General features: G+C 47.6%; 1 long non-coding RNA gene across 1 annotated transcript; it reads right to left on the bottom strand.

Moving 5' to 3' along the window:
• Window positions 1-398: 398 nt before the first annotated feature.
• LOC126510768 (uncharacterized) lies at window positions 399-9,737 on the bottom strand. Its single transcript, XR_007594488.1, has 4 exons — window positions 9,425-9,737; window positions 9,053-9,252; window positions 8,828-8,956; window positions 399-2,457 (listed from the first exon to the last, which is right to left on the bottom strand). It is a non-coding gene; the product is annotated as an uncharacterized lncRNA (long non-coding RNA).
• Between the last annotated feature and the right edge of the window lie 8,475 nt (window positions 9,738-18,212).

The raw sequence follows: 18,212 nt of genomic DNA, 5'->3' as shown, positions 1-18,212 counted from the left end.
CACTTCCTTCCCAAGATTTTCTCTAGTTTCATTCTCAAGAGGAAGACTCCCAAAAGTGCCTGGGTGAAGAGGAGCCATTATCTGTCACAACACCAGGGACTTGACACATCCCAAAGCACAAGGCACCTTTCAGAGGGCACCTCTGACCTTCCCCTGGCATGTCACAGTGTGCCTCTGCGTAGAATCATTCTTCAGACGCATCCTGAGGCCATGGTCCTGATAATGGTGCACAAGGAAACCAAGGGACAATTCCACAGCCAGGAAGTGCTCTCTGGGTTAAATTCCCTGCTTTTTCCAATGGCCACAGTGTCCAGATGTGAGCTCTGATTTAGGGTGGCCAAAGACACCATCTCCCTCATGAGGATTTTATTGTGGGAGCTGTTCACGGATGACACGTACCCTACCTAGGACAGAAGGTCTGCTTCTTACTTGCAGACATGCAGGCAGCTGATACACCATGCTAAGGCTCTCAAGAAAGCTGCTAAGGTCACGGACAGGGCCACCTGAGAGCAGCCCCAGCCTTCGCTCTCCTCCAAGACTCTCTCAACATAAGCCCTCCTCCCCATCTTGCCCTCTGACTGACCAAAGCCCATTAATATCCTTTGTCTTGGTCAAAAATATTGTGCAGTTACTCTCCTGTCCAAACCTGGACTGAAAAAGAACCTGGTTAATTAACATTGATTACAATCCACCAACTGCAAGTAAAAATCGATTGCCGGGGTCCCTAATTTGAATGCTCTTCTCTCTCCATATCTCTGGCGAGAAAGAAAGACAAGATAGTGGAGAAAAGAGAAGAAGTGAGGAGAGGGGAGATATTTTTTAAGCCACGCAATTTTCAGCGTCTCTGGTGAGGGACATTAGGGCTGTGCCAGTCCTTAGATCTTGTGCACTCTCCTCCAGAGTGGTCATTTTTCAGAGTGACGTCTAATTGCCGCAAATAGTCATTGTGCACATTTGGGCCTTGTTCACCGCTCCCTTCTTTATTGAGAGAGGGAGAGACGGTATTGATTCAGGATGGCCAGGGAGAATGCCGGCGAATATTAGTGAGGAGCGGAGAGAACACAGTACATAAACTTTTATGACACGGTGTCAGGCTGGATTGTGAAGACATAAATGAAAAGGACAACATAGTCTGTAATTACCACAAGCCCCCACCTTCCTTCTGCTGGGCAGGCAGCAGAGCTGGCCAGGGCAAATGGCAGAGGGGGATGAATTGCTCAACTCTCAGGAATGGTGGACTGTAGTTGTGGCTCCTCATTGTTGAAACAGAATATATGGGGCATTACAAATCCCTGTGGGTCACAGCGTGGTTCTGAGGAGAGTGCGTGAATTCCAGGGTTGGTTCTGGCTCTTGCTGCTCGCCATGCAGCATCAGGGACCGTCACTTCAATTACCGGAGCTTCTCCGAAACAGATGACAATGAGTACTTTGAGGGGAGGATGTTACTGTCTTAGTTAAGACAGTAAGTGCAAACTCTCAGTCCCTTAAAGTTGTTGGGCTCTTAATAATACTTTAATAATAATCTTAATAGCAAACATCGTAATCATGAGCTGCTAGTTTTTTTTGGGGGGGGGGGAGTTGTTGTTGTCAAATTGACACAAGCTAGAGTCTTCAGAGAGAGAGAGGGAGCCTTGGTTGGGAAGATGCTTCTGTAAGATAAGGCTGTAGATAAGCCTCTAGGGCATTTTCTTGTTTAGTGATTGATGGGGGAGGGTCCAGTTCATTGTGGGTGGTACCCTGAGCTGGTGGCCCTGGGTTCTATGAGAAACCAGGCTGAGAAAGCTGTGAGAAGCAAGTCAGCAAGCAGCACACCTCCATGGCTTCTGTATCAGCTCCTGCCTCCAGGTTCCCATCCTGTTAGTTTCTGTCCTGACTTCCTTCGATGAGGAACAGTGCTGTGGAAGTGTAAGCCAAACAATTCTTTCCTTCCCAACTTGATTTTGATGGTGGTGTTTCATCACAGCATAGAAACCTAACAGGTAGACATTGTTATGCATTATCCATGAACATTAGTGAAGTGTTCGCTATGCGGCAGCACAATTCCAGGGGCCAGAACACTGCAGTGCCCCAGTCCTGGGAGTCTTAGAGCTCAGTAGGGGAGCACACTGAGGGGTAAAATGGGCTTCTGGGAAGGGCAGGAAGGATGCTGTCTGAGCGAAAACGTGGGGGTTTCTGCTTCTGTTGTTTCAACACTCACCATGTCTGTGCCTTTTATGTACTGTGGTTTAAATCCGGAATGTCCCCGGAAGAATGGCTAGGGTTTGGTTGCCCGCTGATGAGCTCTCTGGAAATACCTGACTTATAGTCAAGTGGGGTGCAGAAAACATGCACAGCACTTAATACTTTATAAACAATGGGCCTGGGAACGTATACCTGAGATCCAGATCCTGAGGGCTCTGTCTTCATCAGCAGAATAATATCTCCATGGGTTCAGAGACTGAGGGCATCGTCGGGAGGCTGTAAAAAGTCAGAGGTTGAAAGTAGGTCACTGAGGAGTTTCCCAGTGCCACGTTCTCGTTCTAGTGTCTTCTATCTCTCTGCTTCCTGACTGCTCTGAAGTGAGAAACCTCTGACGCCTGCTTCTGACACCATGTTTGGGGCCCCCTCTCAGGCCCAAAGCAGCAGATGCAAGGCAACCATGGAATGAAATCCCTGAAACCATGAGCCCAACAATGCACGGTCATGTTAAGCTCGTGGTTCTCAGCAGAGGCTGGCAACCATGGAAACCATGATCCCAACAATGCAGGGTCGTGCTAAGCGCATGCCTCTCAGATATTTGTCACAACACAAGTGTAACACTGCAGGCTTCCTGCGGGCAGTGCCGCTCTTCTTGTCGCTGTCCTATCTCTAGCACCTAGAATAATGAGTGGCCTACAGCAGATTCTCAGTAATTATTCTTTAATTAAACAAATAGAGGAAAAATTAGCACACGACATCCGGGAGCTTATCATCAAACAGGGCACGGAAGAAATGTATAAAGCCTGTGGAAGCTGACAGACACCTGTAAGAAGGCTGACACAGGAAGCCTGAGAGCTCAGAGAATGTCAAGGCCGCATAGTGAGATCTTGCTCAGATCAATAAACCAAGAAACTGTGACTCGTTAGCATGTTAAGCTACATACACCCTGGGTACCGTATCTAGACACCACTTTCCGTTTGAGTGTGAAGACAGAGACTTCGCGGCTACCTCACGGCACATGAGGAAAGGCCATGGGAGGACAAGGGACTGGCCACCCTTCTGTGAGTTGCCTTGGTTCACACGGTGTCCGATGGGATGTGATAACTGAGTTGTCAGGGCCCAGATCTCAGCCAGAAGGCAGCAGGGGGTTCCTCTCCACATGGCATTCAGGATAAATTGTGCAAGGTACCCACCTTGAAAATATGGAGTCAAGTGGCAGGTGATGGGCGGAAGAAAGATTCAGAATATGGGACAGCATTCTCACTCCTTACTGCCTGTAAGTGGCCTGATCCCTGAGTAAGTGTGCTAACAAGCTGGTGAGCCGCAACATGCGGACAACTGGTGTGTCCAAGTGGAAAAGCTGGTGGGCATGGCTCGTCTCTATCACAAATAATTCAGTAAACACACCTGTAGGTGCGGAACTTCAGGATACAAGATAACCAGAGCCCAGAGCCCTCCAAGATCATGCCATATACTGGACAAATGCTCAGCACAGAAATAATCGTTCTAAGCTGTGAAGGGGAGCCACAAACAGGATCCGGGTATGTATGGAGGAAGGAGGAATTCATTCCACATGGACCACAGGCACAGACATTGTGCCAACGGCAGTTTCTGGTAGAAGGAGATGATTGTAACTCCTGATGAGGTTGGGAGGCTCATGCACCTGGGTGCTCCCCTCCCATCCTCCTCTGTCTCATGACTGGTATGCATCTGTCAAGCTAGTCCCTAAACTGTTCAGCTTTGCTTGGCTCCAGGTGAGGCTGTGATGGGTTCCCATCGTGAAATGGTGGCTGAGGGAGTGGTGGCCACCTCTGGGCCATCCTTACAGCAAAAGGTATTTTCCCTTCCACTCCTTTGGACACTGTGAATGGTAAGAACTTCAGTTGAATTTGAGATATGTTGCATTTTTAGTGATTTCTTTCAGACATCATGTGGCTTGGTAAGGATGGCATATGAGACAAGAATCGGGGCAGCCAGAGGTCTTTGCATGCATGGGAACAGGGAAGGCAGAGACCGGAAAACAATATGTCCCACTCTCCTACGCCATGGGTGGGGTGTCTGACGACAAACCCAGTCTGGAAAACAGGTTGACAATTTCTTAGAAGTTCCACGCTTATCCTACATTTCAGAAAGTCTGCTCCTAGGTACCATTTACCTAAGAATAGTAAAAATATGTCAGTATAAATACTTGTGTTAGACTATCCACAACAGCGTGGATAGTCACAAAATCACAAAAAGATCACGTATCTAGTCACTAAAACCAGCATGGCATATTCATATTATGGAATGCTACTTATACAAGAAAAAGAATGCACTGCCAATATATGTGAAAGCTTGCCTAAGCCCCAAAACCATTGTTATATGAAAGGAGACAGAGACCAAAGAGTCGTGTGTGCTATATGAGTCCTTTAAATAAACTCAAAGGGAGACAACTTTTTTCATCGTGATAGAAATGAGACGAGCAGTTGCTTATGCGTGAAACCCCAGGTGTTGTGGGAGCTCTTAGAGACGTGGAAATCTTAAAGAGGTGTTAGATAGTTCTCTGTGTATCAAAACTTAGCAGCTTTTATATGTGCTACCTAGGCACTCAGGTACATGTAATTTCCCTTTATTGAAATGTGTGCATAGTATTAGCCAGGGTTCTCTAGAGAACAGAACTGACAGAATATGCAAATGGGATGATTAGAGTGGCTTCCTGGCTGTGGTCCAGCTAGTCCAACAAACGGCTGTCTAACAGCACAAAGTCCAAGAATCTAGTAGGTGTTTAGTCCACACAGCCATGTGTTTTGTTGGTGTTCAAAATATGTCGGAACCCCAAAGAATGGCTCTAACAGCAGTGCACCGAGAATGAGGGCAAGCAGGGCAAGAACACACACTTCCTTCTAGCTTGTCCTTTACACAGACTGCCTTGAAAAGGTTTGGCTGTCTGTCCTTTACATAGGCTTAGGAAAGGGTGAGTCTTTCCACCACAAATGATCCAATGAACTAAAAATTCATCACAGGCCAGCTCAGCGACTTGAAATTTTAGTTAACTCCAGATGTACTCAGGTTGACAACTGATGTTAGCCATCACAGAGTGGTACACACACACACACACACACACACACACACACACACACACACGTGCATGCATGGGTGTGGAAACCAGACGATAACCTCAGGTATTGTTCCTGAGAAGTCACTTGAGTTCTTGAGATAGGTCTCTCCCTGGCAAAGCACTCACCACAGAGGCTAGATTGGCTGGACAGGGAGCTACAGGAAAGCAGGACCTAGCTGTCTCTGTCTCCCTAGTGCTGGGATTGTAAGCACTCGCCACTATGCCTGGCTTTTTCATACAGGTTCCAGGGATTGAACTCAGGTCCTCCTTCATGCTTACAGGGCAAGTACCAATCTTACCAATCGAGCTAGGAGTTTACGTCCTATTACGCAAAGGCACATCCAGCCATTAACATTATGACAAACGTGATGTTTTCATTTACAAAATTCACGATCAAGAATAGCACAACTGAGTTTTAAAATATGCAAAAAACCCTAATAATGTTTTAAGTAAGTTTTTCATTCATAGATAACCTGGGAACTCAGATGGTCTAAGCCTTGAGATGGACATGCTTGTATGGTCTTGGGACAAAAGAAGCAAGCTCAGGTTGGGGACAGAATGGTGACAAGACAGGGAGGGAAGGGAGTAAGATGGTGAGCCGCAGAGGGGAGGGCTCTGTAAGTGATGCGAAGACTGCAATTTCCCTGTCTCCACCTGTGCAGGCTAGCCCGGGGACGGCTGGGGATCGGTGGCCATGCTTGCCAAAGGTCGAGTCATGAAACAAGCAGTTTCTTTCATACGGAGTATTTTAAGCCCTCTGACTCTATAGCAGGAGGAGAGTCCTGTGTTATTATTGGAAACGATGTCTATTATTAGTTACCAGTCATCCCCTCGGATGGTGGGGTGCCAAGGTTTGGGAGGAGCTGGGCAGGACCCAGAGAGAGAAACGGTCTGTGCAGCCTGTATTTTCCAGGGCTCAGCAGACAGGCCCTCAGTCTCGCAGCTCCTTACTTTATGTCCATCCACTCACACCTCGGCTCTGCTTTCCAGTTTGCGTCAGAACCTCTGGGAGCCTGGAAGTAGCTGTGAACAGTGGTGACCTACTGGGTGGGCGGTGGATGAGAAATACTCATGCCAAGAGAGCCAGGGACAAAGCCAAGGTTCTGTTCCTCCGGAGGGTCAGGATGAGAGACGCAGGGACACAGACTCAGAGGGTGGTCACCCAGGTCCATGACTGAGCCGCTAGTTTGCCTCTCGAACATTCTGGGAAAGACCTTGGGGGCATCGTCTACTCAACTTTGGCCCAGTGTCCTGATATTCAGGACAGCCTTGCTCTTTCATTCTTCGTAGCCCAGGCTGGCCGCAGACTTACCAGCTTCTTGCTTCAGCCTCCTGAGTGCTAGGGTTACAAGCATGAGTCACCATCGCCTGCTGATGAACCTAATCTCATTGGGTTCTTTTCCGAAAAAGCAGTGAGAATGACTGTATAGCTCAGAGAAACCTCGACAGGAAAGTCAGACACTTCGCAGCTGCTTCCTGACCTCCCTCCGTGCCAGGACAGGCGGCATCTATCAGGCAGGCGGCCCCTCCTCTCTCGAGCTTCGTTTTATCACCCCGCGTTTCCATGGTTGGTGTTTTGCAGGACAGTCCTGAACTCGTGTGTTTTTTCACCCCTTTTCAACATGGATGATTCATTAAATGTCAAACCAAATGTGGCCTCGTTCAAATACTTTCGTCAGATATGTCTTTTAAACACATCCAGAGATCAGAACAACAAATCCTTTGTCAGTCTCTGAGACAGGCTTGTAAGGAGTAGTAACCCCAGCTGTACGTCCGCAGCAGGTGTCGAGCAGATGGGACCGCGTGAAGCTACCTGGAACCTTCAGGCAGTCAATGCCAGGCAGCTGCTTTCCGGGGTCCCCTCCTGGCTGTGCACCCTGGCGGCTCCCATCTAACTAGGGCAATGCTGCAGCAGCAAATTATCTCAGCTCTGCAGTAGTCACCTGGTGTGAGTGTTTCCTCGCCATAGGGAGCGACCAGCTGTCCTGAGTGCACAGCCTTCGTCAGGGTAAGAGTTCTTCAGGGGAAAGGCATCCCATTCTCCCTGAACGGTAGTGGCTTGTGCACAATGAATCTGTCTTCCTGGGAGCTGCAGATGGCCAGGCTTCCTCTCAGACTTCCCTGAGAAAGTAGCAGATCCCACAGAACAGGCCTGCTCTGGCAGGGAGACTGTTTTCCCTTTCTGGGAAGCCCGCAGCCCTCAGAAGCCTTGCCACACTGGCCTATACTCCCATTGTCTGGAGACCTGGACTCTATATTTTCTGTTTTGAATGTGATGGGGGCAGACTTTGACCAACATCAAAGCTTAGAGACAGGCTTTGGAGACTGATGGGACTGGGTATAGATTTCTGCTCTTCCATTTACCAACCATGGTACCTAATCCATGAACCTGCAAACCTCAACTTCCTTATCTCTGCATGCAGACAGTTGTGGTGGCTCCTTATATTAGGCAGGATGAACATACTGGCACCCAGCACCAACAAACAAGTCTCATCGTCTCATGGTGAGGAAAACTCACTTCTCCTTCATTCACAGTTGAATAAAGGGACTCCGATCAGCAGCTCTCCTGGGGACGTCCCCCAGGAGGAGTGATTCCTCTATGGTCTATACTCCCATTGTCTGGGGACCTGGACTCTATATTTTCTGTTTTGAATGTGATGGGGGCAGACTTTGACCAACAGTCTGGAACAGTAGCTGTCAGACCCTTTGCTCACAAGACGTAAATAAATCTAAGAGATTAAGAAAAAAATGTCCCCAAAGATTTGGCAGCCGTAGGAGTATTTACACCACAGAAATTGGGAAACACAAGTCAGTCATCAAGTCAAGTCCCCTCAAAATACTGGTTGTTTAGCATTTTCAAAACTGGTGTCACTGGGATTCTCTGGTTCTGGGATAGCTGTCCCTGCAGTTGTATTGGCTCCTTAGCCCCTCTGTGAGAGATGGATGGGAGAAGAAAGTAGCCATTTTATCTCTGACCCTCTCCAGAGACGCCCTCAGGTCGGAGGAGGAAGCTGCATGAGTTCAGTGACTCTGCCTGGATTCCTAGTCAGCTCTGCAGCCGCAGAGGCTGGGTAAGCTGCACTGTCTCCTTGTCCCTAGAGGGAGACAGGGTGTCCCACCTTCTCACACCACAGTGACTCGGTAGGTCAGAGGCGCTCTCATCTGGTCTGCCCTCCCCTAAGCTCTCCCAAACCATTGATTTCCTTCCCGGTTGTACTTTGACACAGAATAGGGGGCTTTCCTGGAGCTGCGCTGCGAGAGCTTGACTCCAAGAGGCTCTCCCTCACAGGAGCCCCATGTAGAAGAGCTGGCGCCTGGGGCCATTAATCCTCACACACAGAGTGCACTCACCCATGTTCATGCCCAGTTTCCTAATATTTACACATCTGACTTCTGCCATTTCCTTTTCTGGGGCCTCTGGGAACTGTTAACAGGCTTTTCCTGCAATGTGGAATTTGCAGGGAAAGGCAGATGGGCCCAGAGTGGCCCAGGCCCAAGTGACATTTGGAAGGATGTGGCAGAATTTGCTACTGGAACCTCTGCTTTTCTTACCTGCAGCAGGCATTTGTCACCATTTCCCCCAATCTTAGAACCAGAACAAAGGCTCTGCTGCCTCGGCTGGACTCCTGTGCACTAGAGGAGTGGGCTGGCAGTGGGTGGGGCTCACCTCGCTCGTCATTCCTATGGAGGAAGGGCATGCTCAGTGCATCTGTTTGTTTTCACAAATTCGGCCGGACCACCTCCACACCACCACCACCTCCCAATTTGCAATCAGACCTTCCCCAGACTCTGGAGCACAGCCCCGCGTGGCCACAAGCTCCAAACAGCAGTCCATGAATGGTGAAGCCTGCAATGATGTCAACAGCTTGTGCAGGAGCCAAGGAAAATACGTGGGGGCCCTCAGTGGCTTCATCCCCACGCTTGTAGCCGTGCAGCTGCGAGTCTTAAGTTTTCCTTCTGAGGAGACCACAGGGCATCTGGAAGGATTCAGAACCCAGCTCTGCCTGTCACACCTTGGGATGTCCTCCCCTGCCCTCCACCCTCCTTGAAGAACCAACGTTTTTAAGCAGGGCCAAGAGAGACATGGGCTACAAAAATGTGGGGAGAACCAGCATGTTTGACAAGTATTTAAGTAAGAGCTTAACTCACAGGGTGGTAGGCATGGGGAGGGAAGAATGGGCAGACAGAAACATCAGGGATGTCAGAGAGGGAGTGCCATAGCCACAGTGGTTCTGGGAGCAAAGAACTTCCATCACTCAAGTCCCGGGCCTGCTGTCTCCTGACTCACAGAGGTCCCTCCATCCTGCTCCGTGCCTTCCAGAAGTCAGAGCTTAAGTTGCCAGCACTCATCCTTCCAAAATTCCACTTGATCCCACCCGTGGAAACGCAGCGAGAGCCTCCTCACACTGCTGCCAAGGCTGCAGAGCTCAGGGATCCCGAGGACCCAGTTCATCCGGCGGGCTCTTTGATGGTGTGGCCACCTCCATGGTCAGTAACTGTGCTTTTGAATCTGCAGTGCACAGATGCCGCCCCAGGGGAAGTCTTAAGTGCCCCCGCAGTACATTTTATGGGTCAGATGACAAGTCAGTGGAAGGAGTATTATTTTTCTGAGTCTAGCAAGGCTGTGCAGCCTGGAAGAGGGAGCGGCTAAGCATAACTCCCTAGCCACCACTGCTGCCTCTACCTCCTCCTCCTTCTGCCCCTCCTCCCCACTGCCTTTTCTTCCTTGACCCTTTCTAAATTGCTCCAGCCAAGTGAATGTGTGGGAAGGAGGGTCTGTGCATCCTGACAACATGATGGGACACAGGGCCTCTCCTCTTCCACATTGACCCCTGGGCTAGGCTGGGTGCAACTGGCCATCCCTGACACTTGGCTTTCATTTTACAATTGTGTTTATACAGAAAATATACTTTAGGAAAAGAACTCTCCCATGGCTGCTAGCCATACCACTTTGTGATTGTAGAAGCCAAGTAGGGCTGGATCTGTTTGCTAGGATCAGAGCCCACCAAAAGAATGGATGCTCTACTACTCTGAGCCCATCTAGATGCTCTGAGGAAGTGGGCTGGTGACTTACATCCTGGCATTTCCTCTTCTGAGTCCCCTTTGGGAGGACATCGGGTCACCAGAGAAGAGGTAAAGTTGACCCTGAAGTCCTAACAGAGTGCACATTTGCCCCCCTTCTCCTTCACCAGGAATAGAAAACAAAATATGCTCATAGCTACCAGCTTCAGAGCTTGTGGTCAAGGGATGCTTCCCAGACTCTGAGCCTCCTTATCACTGCACTTCTAGGTACTGTGTGGATGCTCTGCTTCTCCCCAATTCTTAGACCAACCAAATGAGAAAGGTACCACCACCCTATCTTATAAAGATCTGGCTCAGAGAAGCAACTGGCTTAAGATCATAAAACAGAGGCACTGCCACCGTGCTTGAGGCTGTCTAACTTCAGACTGAAAGCCCTTTGTAAGAAACCCCAGTGTCTCGTCCTTATCATCATCCCCATTTTATTTTATTGTTTGTTCCAATGGACTATATTAGGACCAAACACAATAGTGCCGAGTCTTCGGGTGCCCTGGACCTTTGGCCTTTTTAAAAGAGATGCTTCTTCCTTCTCCCTCCTCTCAGCCATTGGGCCTCTGTGACTCTATAGAGAACCCCTATGTGACTGAGCAAGTTCTGTGAGGAACAGTAGTAACCCTTTGGCAGCGCGTCTTCCAAATGCTCCTTCTGGAATTGTTGACATATCAGTCACGGGTGGGGCTGGCTTCCTCTACAGAATGTGACCTTCTGGGAGTGGCCTTCCCACCCAGCTACATCTTCCAGTCTCTCCCACCTACACCGGGTAGTGGGTCCCCAGGGCTCAGTAGGCTAAGTTCACACAGCTGTGGCTCTTGGGGAGGTCATGAACTCAGGCCTGAGGGGTGAGGGGAAGAGGGGAAGCAGGACAATGTGTGCTCACCCAGAGAGAAAGGGAAGAATGAAAAACTAGACGACTATATACATACATACATACATATAAAATAAAATGCTACTCAGTCATAGAAAAGAAGGAAAACCCATCATTTGCAATAACATGGATGAACATGATAGACCTGTTAAACAAAGCCAGGCACAGAAAGACTTTCAGGTTCATCCATGAGATAAAATTTATGAAACCATGAACTAAAACTAATAAATTTTTTAATAATTTAAATAGATTATGTCAAGTGTCCTGTCACAATGCCAGAATGTCTAAAACATAGTTATTCTCCTTTTCCTTCTAAGAGTTTGACTTTGAAGTCTTTTAAATTTCAGTCCGCGTAGCTGGCTCCCTTTGCTGCTGGGGCTCGAATGAGGCAGGGGCATGAGGCAGAAGTTGTAGTGTGGGTGAGATGGGGCGAGGCTGTGGTTTAAATACATTGTACTCACATAGGAAGTTATCAAAGAATAAATCAAACATCTTTAAATGGAACAAAGTTTCATTGAGTTCATATTGTGACCAGAAGTGGGGTTACTTGGTATTTTGTATCTGCTGTATTAGAACCGCAGAACCTATGGGGATCTCCAGGTAGGTGGAGAAAGAGAAAGACTAATTTTAAGAAGTGGTTTACAAGATCACAAGAATGGCAAGTTCTAAATCTGGCAAGGTAGAGACCTACGGAAATACCGCTGGTATAGTCTCGTCTCAAGACCACAGGACACTGCAATTTTTCCTCACTGTAGAACTACAATCTTTTCTCCTAAGGCCTTCAACTGACTAGATGTGGCCAGCTTATATTATAAAAGGTTATCTGCATTGCTCAAATATACTGGTCTAAACATTTATTTTATCTACAACATATCTTACAGTGATATCTAAACTGGTGATTAACCAAAAAAGCTGAGATCAACCTTCAGCAAGTGAGCACATAAAATCAGCTATCACACTCGCTTTGTCCCTTTTAATCCTCGCAACAGCCCTGTGAAGTAGTATAACCCTTATACTGGGGTTAGAGAACTGAGAATAAAGAGCATTAACAAGTTGCCAAAAATAACACAGCCAGTTAATTGGCCGAGCTGGGCCTTGGGTTTGAGATTGTTTGTTTCTGGAGCCCAACCCCAGCGTTGCGTTCCTGTCTCCCTGGCTTTCATGCTGGAGCCTCTGTTAAAAACACAGAGGCTTGGGAGGGGCAGGGCACTGGGAATCCTCAGTCAGCCTTCTGCAGGACCCTAGAGAGTCTGTGACAAGCTGTCAAGGCCAGTGAAGCCCTGCAACCAAGCCGCTTATGAAAATACTCCCTCCCGTGCCCCGGTTCAGGGGTTTTCAGTGCTTCCTGTCTTGGAGCACCACCTCTGACTGGCGGTAGTGGGCACACCCTGCATTAGGGACAGTGCCCCCCACACTGTGGTTTCTCTACTCTTCCTTTCTGTGCTTGCTCCAAAAGCACTTCCTTTCTCAGAGTACAGCCTTTCTGAGACCCCTTCCCAGAAGCCTACTCGCTCAGAAGTCTCCAGAGGCCATCAAATTGAATTTGGGGTTTCTGCTTTCTCCAACCAATCACCATGGCTGTCTGAGAATCTGTTGCTCAGCCTTTGGGAGCCAGGGTGCCTGTCCACTTCCAGAGGACCATGCACCTGCCTTCACCGTTGTCAGGAGCTAGGGCTTTATCCGGGGACCAGCTTGGACTTGGAAACATACCGTCAAAGGCAAAGAGAGATAAGGAAGAAATGTATGAATTCTCATTAAGGAATTTAAGGGAGGATGAACATGAATAGGAAAGGGGATGTTTTCTTAGCCTCAAGCTTCGGAGAGAAAGATGGAGATCCAAGGAAGTGAGTGACGCAGGGAAGAAAGACTGGTGGGATCCAGGGACTTGTGGCCATGGCCGCTCCTGAGGCAACAGTCCTCCCCTCTCCTTTCCCTCTCCCTCTCCTTTCCCACTCCCAGCCCGTCCTCTGACCCTACTTTTGTGAGAAGCCAAGAGAGAAAGGTCAGGAAAATGAGTCTGTCTCTTATTCACCAACATCCCTCGGACTGCACATAGCAGGACACGGCAAACCTCCGCCGTCCCTGCTGCGGAGGAATGGATCTGCCTTCCACTGTGTGAGAGGGGAAAGTCCCGAGCTTGCCCATGAATCCCACAGGCTGAGGGTCTGGGGTTTGCCTCCTTGCTGGCTCTCTGTGACACAGGCAGAAGTGGCCAGGCTCAGCGCTGCTGCCTAGCAGTGCCACAGCTGGAAGGAAGGGAGGAAGGCAGGTCGATTTTGCTTCTCTGCTTTCAGAGTTCAAAGAATGTTGAGGATCATGAGGTTCAACTACCATAAGTATTGCATGGAGCCCAGATGGTCAAGTTACATGGGAGACAGAACCTTATTATATAAAGAGACCAGAGGCAGTGTGTGAGTGTTTGTCACTTGGGTCTGAATAAGTCAGATGACTCTTTTCTCGGAAAAGACATCTGTCATTATTTTATCAGAGAACTGATTAGCACAGCATTGTACCCCAATTATAATGTCCCCACATCTTCCCCTCTGAACTGCTTTCATTTGTAGGATGATGTCACCACTCTTAAATATTCTGGTTTGCATTCTTTGTGTGTGACTTTAAGAATCAGAATTTAAAGCCAAAGTGATCATAGATAATTTGTATAGACTAATCTCCTCTGTCTCTCTCCCCCCCCTCCCTCTCTTCCTCTCTCTCTGATCAAACCCATAGCTTTTTCACATACTAGGCAACCACCGTGACCTGAGCTATATTCCCAGCCCTTTGGCTTTTTAAAGACAGGGTTTACTATGTACCCCAGGCTGGCCTGGAATTCATTATCCTTTTGCCTTTGCCTCTTGAGCACTGGGATCAAAGACTTGGCTCTCCAAGTCAAACCCAATCTCCCTCCTTTTTAACAAACGAGAAAAGCCCAAGTCAGAGAAGTATAGATGGTTTAAAACCATCATGTGGAGAAGGCAGCTCCTAAACTCTGGGTCTGGGAAAGTCCATCTGCAACTTGGGACTGGGGAGAAGGTCTTCATTTTCCTGGGAGAGCATAAAAAACTTGCAGAGGTCACCACCATTTCTAGGGCCTCCCTTCCTTTCATGTCTCTTCCTTGGTCTCTCTCCTACCACCTCTTGCTCTAAAGACAAAGCTCTGAAGGTACTCTGGACTTGATAGAAGACTCAAACGTGTGTCTATGTTGGGGGAAATGTTCGAGAAAGTTTTTAGAAGAAACACTTTCCCTGCGAGAAAGAGAGAGCCTTCGTAAAAAATTTTATCTTTCCTTTGAAAATGGCTTGGCATCAACTCAAACGGGCAAGGAACCAAAGCACCCAAAGAGTCACCTTTAGTTAGTGCTCAAGAAAGAGGATGCGACAGAGGTCCTTTGTCATCATTTTCTAGAGCATTTAGGGTAGAGATACTGGAGAATGATATTGTCATCCACACTTCTCCATGGAGCCCAGGAATTCCTACACATATTCCCAGCTGCTTTTGGAACCATCTTTGATAACCTGGTTCTTGGATTTTATTGTGATGTTTCTGTGGTGAGGGTTTGAGACAAACGGTGGTCACATAACAGCAAGGCTCTAGGTGAGAATTGAGTGTTCTGGACCACAGCGATCGCTTTTCAATAAAATGAAAGTCCATCTATTGTCTCAAGCATGAAGGACAGAGTGTATATGACTAGGGAAACCAGGCCCTGGAAAGTCACTCTCCATCCCAAACTAGCCATGATTCTCCATCCTAAAGTGAGGATTTGTTTTAAATTTTTGTTCAAAATTTAATCCTGAACACACCATCCTCATGCTCAAATTTTCCAATGGCTTTCCTTCCTTTTGAACAAAGTCCTCTCCGTGGATGGCATCCAAGACCCTCATGACCTGACCCCTACCTACCTTCACAGTTTTATCTCCCAACACTCCTTGTCCTTTATTTTACACTAACTGCTTGAAAATTTTTGTTTATCTAATACTCCAAACAGTCTTTGCCTCCTGGCCTCTGAGCATTCTGTTTCATCTTTCTAGAATGTTTTCTATCCAATTGATCCATCTAGATATCTCCTCAAAGAGACGATCTCTGATGTTCTCATCCTCAGCCTCTCATTTCCTTGTGTTACTTTCCTCTATAGCATTGCTCTACCTATTTGTTATTTGTTTTCTGTCTCCTGCATTTAAATATGGATGCCACGAGGCTGGCGGTTTTGTCTGTAGCTCTAGACAAGTTAATATAATAACACATAGTAGACACTTAATAGCTATGTTTGGAAGAACAAGTGCATTCATATTTAATGTACAAATCTTTTTTCTTTTTTTCATAATACATGTATCTACCCCCACTTAATCTATGCAAGCCCCAAATACAGCACATCACCTATTACAGTGTAATCAAACTTTCAGTATATCTGGGTTAAATTCATCAAACACAAGCTCATTAATCATTAACTGAACACCTTTTTCTCATGCAGAGCCCTCTTCCAGGCTCAGATGCAAGAGAAGAGTCCTAGAAAAAGAATAATGGTTTGCACTTCCAGCAAACCAACTTTTAGCTAAATCTGTTTTATGTTTTATAATTTCAACAAAAGTTGTCAGAAATTATTTGTTTACATGTGCGTATGTTATAAAATCACGTGGCATTTAAACATGCTGTTTCTTTCATATTTTTTTCATTGTTTAAGTCATTGTATCTTTGGGATTATAATTACCCTTTTACACTGAATTGCAATTTTGGAATTCTTGATGAGGAATAATCCCAGTACTAAGATCACACGATTAACTCTTCAAAATGAGATTAAAAACCGTGCATTCTGGAAGAGAGCCCCTGTCTGGTGGTTAGTTGCCTGGAAGAGCTTGTTACAAGCCCAAGAGGAGCTGTCATCCTCTTGATGGTTTCCAGGGACTGGGGCTCCAGGACCTTCAGTAATTTCATTTGTCATCATTGCAAAACCAGATGGTCACGTGAGCTGCCAAAGCCTGCGTCCGAGGAGGTTCACTTGCCAACTGTCCTTAGCAATCAGAACGCGAGGTAGACAAGGCAGCTGTTGGAAAGGAATTACTTCTAGCAGTTGCATTATCATCATGAAAAACAGAGGCAACACAATTGGTTATACTTGTACAAAGTCCCAATCTCTACGCAAAACCTGTAGTGTAACGGCGTAAGTGAGTGCAGACAGATTGTCAAAATATAGACAGCTTTAATGGAGGAATAGACTTACAGAACCACCGTTCCTGCAAAGACAAGGAAAGCAGAAGTGAGGGCTGGGAGCACGGTCGCCAAATTTATAGGCAAACTTTAGCCTGAAGCGAACACGCCCCCTAAGGGGTGGGACTTATCCCTACACTGTAGTGATGAAGAAACGTCTCGAAATCACGATGATAACCATGCCCACGGCTACCGTGAAGGTGTTCCAAAAGAGTTTTGACCAGATAGGGTAGCAACCCTGTGCATGAGGAAACAGCAGTGTGACTCTGGGTGTCATTGTGTGAGCTGAGGGGATGCATCCACAGGGAGACACAGCTCTTCAGCTGGACACGCTCTCCGAAGGGTGTCAAGACACACGCGACACAGAAAATACGAGAGAATCATGACCTAGGACAGGGAGGGTTGTTCTTAACTTTGCTCGGTTTGTTAGTCTGTGGGCCATAGAAATGTCTCTAATAACTTCTAACATGGGACCTGCGTGTCCGCGTCACTCAGGAGCACAGGCAGATGTGACAGGCGCCATCTCAGATATTGCCAGCTACCCTGTCTGAAAAAAGAGAACGTCCTAGGTCTTATTTCAGCAATTAAATGTTCCATCTAACAAGTGACCCACATAAATTCCATTCACCGCGCGATTCCTGAGGGAGCTAGAAAGCGTAATCTTACTAAGTGGGTGGGAAGGACGGCGGTGAGCTGGAGAGTCATGGTGAACAGCATTAAGGGCAGGAACCACGCCTCTTCGCCCTACAGGGGATCCCTGGCTCTGACAAGAACATTACCCAAGCTAGAGCTGAGATCAAGGGTGTTGAAGGAAATGGTCAGGATGATGAGAACTTGAGAGCCAAGGCCAAAGCTCCAAACCTGAGGCTCCATCCTAAAAGTAAAGCAGAGGAGGCGAATATGGTTTTGACAGGCAGGTTTCAGGTTAGGGTCCTTTTATGGCCGCCATTCAAAGGTTGACTACTTAATTCCAGAGACATCCTCTCCCAGGGGGTCAGTGAGGCCACAGACTGACTGCTCCAGGCCCCCCCCAGGAGTTTTTCCATCAGAAAACCAGCTAGAGAAACTGGGGCCTGGAATGTGAGGGTGAAGGGAGTGGGCTGTCTGACACCTGGCTCTCTTCCTCCTCGGCTTTAGATGCTTTTGTTTTATTGTTAAGCAATGTTCTAGCTAGTCTCAAATATCCTCAGGAATAGATGGAACGCAGAATGTTGTGCTGAAATTCCTGGACGTGTTCCTTAGGGAGGTGAAGGACTTTTGTTTGCTTAAGACTCTGAAGCAGTTTCACAGAGTGTAGTTCAAGGCCACTTGTCTGTGAATCATGGGGGAGCTTGTCAAACATGGAGTTCCTGGGCTTCTCCCCAGGTTTGTTAAATAAGAACTTCTGAGGTTGGAGCTCATAAATTTGCATATTTGACGAGTTTCCCTGATGCAAATTAAAGTTGGAACACCATTGCCTTACAAGGTGGAAGATGGCCCTTGGCGAGATGCAGTTTGACCCTCCCTAGAAAGAGAAAGGCAAACCCTTCTGGCGTTGCCGCTTCCTACTCCAGGGCAGGAGTTTAAAGATTCCAGTGGGTGGCATTAATTGGTCCTGTTTTTCTCATGGTTCATCGCCCCACTCTGCCTCCAACCTCTGAACTTCCCAGCTTTTGCTCGTGTTTGCTGGAGTCTGAGCTACTGGTTGCTGAGATGGGAAAGGCAGGTGGCTGGGCCACAGGGTAGGGGGTCTGCTCTCCCAGGGAGACAATTACATGCTCCGAAAAGGACAACCATGGCTTGTCCTAGGCAAC

This window comes from Alexandromys fortis, unplaced genomic scaffold (genome assembly GCF_014885135.2).
Source record: "Alexandromys fortis isolate MF-2015 unplaced genomic scaffold, M_Fortis_MF-2015_v1.1 scaffold_64, whole genome shotgun sequence".
Taxonomy (NCBI): Eukaryota; Metazoa; Chordata; class Mammalia; order Rodentia; family Cricetidae; genus Alexandromys; species Alexandromys fortis.
Note: the sequence above shows the minus strand (reverse complement) of the source record. Positions and strands in the feature narration are given on the sequence as shown.